Source organism: Cricetulus griseus, chromosome 3 (genome assembly GCF_003668045.3).
Source record: "Cricetulus griseus strain 17A/GY chromosome 3, alternate assembly CriGri-PICRH-1.0, whole genome shotgun sequence".
Lineage (NCBI taxonomy): Eukaryota > Metazoa > Chordata > Mammalia > Rodentia > Cricetidae > Cricetulus > Cricetulus griseus.
This window is the reverse complement of record NC_048596.1, coordinates 212,640,035-212,643,732: the sequence shown is the minus strand read 5'-3', so window position 1 is coordinate 212,643,732 and position 3,698 is coordinate 212,640,035. Positions and strand designations below refer to the sequence as shown.

The window sequence follows — 3,698 nt, the reverse complement described above, 5'->3', positions numbered from 1 at the left end:
TTTTCCTCCATAATTAAAATAATTAGAACAATGTTATAAGACAAAGTCTCACTCTATAGCACAGGCTGGCTTTTTGACGCATGTCAGCCTCTGGAATGCTGGGATTACAGATGTGTTCTACCATGAGTGGATCTTCCTTATTTTCTTGCAAAGCTGGGGACCAAATCCATGGACTCGTCTTACTATAAGCACTCTACCTCTGAGCTACATCTTTAGTCTTTTCTTCTTCTATAATCTAAAATAATGTGCTTTTACCTTCATTTTGGACTTGTTATTTCTGAAATGTAAAGACCTGTTGTCACACACGAGGCTATACTGTTCTCACATCACGGCTCTCCTACCTCTCACTCTTCCTAATTGACACAGTACTTTGGGGGCAAATCAGTAGAGTTTATATTACTAAGACTATGCAAATTATTTTCTTTTTTGATCCAAGGTAAACAGCACAACATGATTATGTTCTTTTATTTGTTCACATTTCCAAAGTGTCCCTAGAATTACTAACCCCAGTATCTTTTTCTTAGCTTGTATAACCATCAACATTAATTGGTCTCATAGTTCTGTGGTATGCCCTTTGGTTCTGTCTACCATACAGTCAAGTGTATCAGGGTTTGTTGCTGCTGCTGCTGCTGTTGGTTTGTATCTGAGCACTCTCCCCCCTGGAGCCTTTTCTCATGTGGAATAGAGACTGGTGCCTGTCTATGCTTCCTTCACAGCCTTGGCTTCCTTCCATTTGTAGATCTTCTCAGTTTTCAAAGAGCAATATTCAACATTTTAAAACAAGCTTTTCTGAAAGGTAAAATACTGAGCATTTAAGTATCTAAAATGATGCACCCACATGGCAGCTCACAACAGTCTGTAACTCCAACTCCAGGGGATCTAATACCTTCACACAGACATACAGGCAGGCAGAACACCAATGCATATAAAAATAAAAATAAATAAATCACTGGGTGTTGGTGGCAGCGAATGCCTTTAACCCTAGCATTCAGGAGGCAGAGGCAGACTGATCTCTATTTGCTTGAGGCTAGCCCAGTCTATGGAATGAGTTCCAGGACATCCAGGGCTACACAGAGAAACCATGTCTTGGCACAGCAGTGGGGGGGGGGTCATTTTTAAAAAGAGATGTTAGCATATCACCCATCTTAAAATTTAAATTTTTATTTTTTATTTGTGATATTTTATTAGATTTATGTTAAACCCATTGTATGTAACCAAAACTCTAAAGGGCTCTCAGAGTGAGTCTCTGAAGCTAGAGATGGCCATCATTTTCTGTCCAAGGAGTTTTGCAGAGTCACACATCAGAACCATGAAAAGAACTAGAGCACACAATTTCTCTCTTCTTTATAAATTTAACTCCTTCCTTCTGGTAGAAAATGATGCAAACAATATGGACTCCAGACTTCCCTTCTGGCTCAAGGTCCAATACTCTACTGATGTCTCCATTTCTCCTTGATTGATAAGAAATAAATATTCATTATTTACATAACTGGTCTGAGCAAGGAATATGGATTTATGAGTTGTTTTGGGTGACTGCTTATAAATCTGATTAGGAAGCTATGTCACCTATGTTTGTATTCTGTCTACACTACTTGTTAGTCATATGACTTTGTACAAGGTAATCTCTCATGTCTCCTCTGCCTCATCTGTGAAATGAGGGTGCAATAGGAACCAGCTCTTGAGGATACATTAAAACAAAATAATGCTCACCAGTTTTAAGTAGTATGTGTGCTTATCATGACTATTGCTGTTACCTTAAGTGACAAGTTGTTGGGAATGTTACTTTGGTTTTCAATAAGCCCATTGCAGGCAAAACAAACCAGAACAGCTGGAATATTAGACATGTGGCTTATTCATTAGTAACTAGGCTTCAAGTAGGGCATAAAGGGCTTTTCTGAAGATGTATATGTTGTCAGTGTTTGCAGGGTGAAGTTGGAGCTCGCCTAACAAAGCCCCACTCTCTACATGGGTACAGGATGGGTCAAGAGCCTCACATGAATGCACGGCATCCCCACGTTTCCTCTTGTCTTCAGGAAGTCTTCTTCCTCATCTGGTTCCTTCTCTATAAATAGATGAGAAATACTTGGGAGGATGTAACTAATGTGGGGTTGGGTGAGAAACTCTGCCTAATTGACCTGTCACTCTCATCCCTTGCCCAATAGTGAGGGCAGATAGAGAGCAAAGGGTGGGATGGGAGTGGGGATGGGTAGGGGAGGTGGGACCTGTACTCCTGGGCAGAGGTCTGAGACACAGCAGACACACAGTTGCCCTAACCTTGACTTCTCTCCCAAAGGAGGACCTGTGATGTTCTGGAAAGATCCCCAGATCCAGAGTATCCTTAGAGTTCTAGTGTAAAGCAGATTTAGTGTATGTAAAATTTGGCATAATCTGCAGTCCTTCTACTCTCATTTCTTTCTTTCTTATTCCTTCCCTGTTATTTTCTAATTATGCATAATTACAAGTCCATAACTGTATCTTCAACTTCTGGTAACAAGGGGGATCCTGTCCAGGCCACACCAGAATGCACAGGCCTTGTGAGATTATACCATAGGTATATGGAGACACAGAGATTATATGGCTCACTGTGGGAGGAGCTGCCCAAAGAAAGATTTTCCAGGGCTGTCTTAAATGACCCCTGATAACTGTTTGGCAATAGAATCACGGACATCTGATTTAAATTTAACAGTATTTACTAAGCCCTGGCCTGTGTAGTACAGAGGATATAAAGGAAGAAGAAAAGACTGCAATTTTTCTAAATGACGCCCCCCCCCCACAAATAATACAGAACTAAACCAATTTATGGACCTTGGTCTAGAAGTTTGTTATGTTGAATTCAGAGGAGGAAGGGAGACTGATGCTTGATTTGCATACCTGCACTGCAGAGCCTTGGACTTGATGGCACTGTCTTCACTTGTTGCAGCTGACTTGGGCTGGGGCAGTGACTGTCAGTGAGAGGAAGGGTCTGGGACTTGTGGGAATGTACACTGATGTGTCTTCAGGAGCCAAAAGCTTTTGGAATATGGTGCTGTTCAGTAAAGGGTTGTTTTCTCATCCTCTTGGGGAAACAAAACAGCAAAGGCAGAGTGGCAGCAGGTACAACTTCTTCCTAGAATGTTTTCCATTTCAGGCTCAGCTGTGAGTGGATTTTCACTTTGAAGATTTGCTGGAGGTAGGGCCTCAGTTTTGTAGTGTATGTCTTCTCTGGGGCACAGAGTCTCTTCTTGTCCACACCTGATCCTGAACCCCACGGCCCCATTTTGCTCAGGGGGGGGGGACCACTGTTTTAAGCATCAGTAAAATACTCAGCCCATCTATATACTTCAAGTTCTCTGAAGCTATACTAAAATCAACCATTTAGAATGGTGATAAATGGAACTGAAGGCTATTTATAAGCCATGACTTTTTTTCACCCTTTCGATTGTATAAGAATTAGAATGCAAGCTTTGCCATGCTTGCTCCTGCTTCTTTCTTCTGCTTGTACACTTGGCCCTGGTGTGATCAACAGTCGACTAATTTGATTGGGCATTCTCCCATACAGGAATATTCCTAGTTTCTATTTCACAGATAAATGAGTCTATGCTTTCTTTGTCTAGGCTCATTCTTCAGTTTTACAGTACCTCTGTGACTCTTGGGCATATATGGTAGATATATCTGAGAGATGCCTAGTTGGTGTTTCCTGTGGCTCTGCCTATAAATCT

The 3,698-nt window shown here is 41.4% G+C and overlaps 1 long non-coding RNA gene across 1 annotated transcript; it reads right to left on the bottom strand.

Moving 5' to 3' along the window:
* Positions 1–1,184: 1,184 nt before the first annotated feature.
* Positions 1,185–3,268, bottom strand: LOC113834632. The gene is made up of 3 exons (XR_003483311.1): positions 2,872–3,268; positions 1,995–2,062; positions 1,185–1,451 (listed from the first exon to the last, which is right to left on the bottom strand). It is a non-coding gene; the product is annotated as an uncharacterized LOC113834632 (long non-coding RNA).
* Between the last annotated feature and the right edge of the window lie 430 nt (positions 3,269–3,698).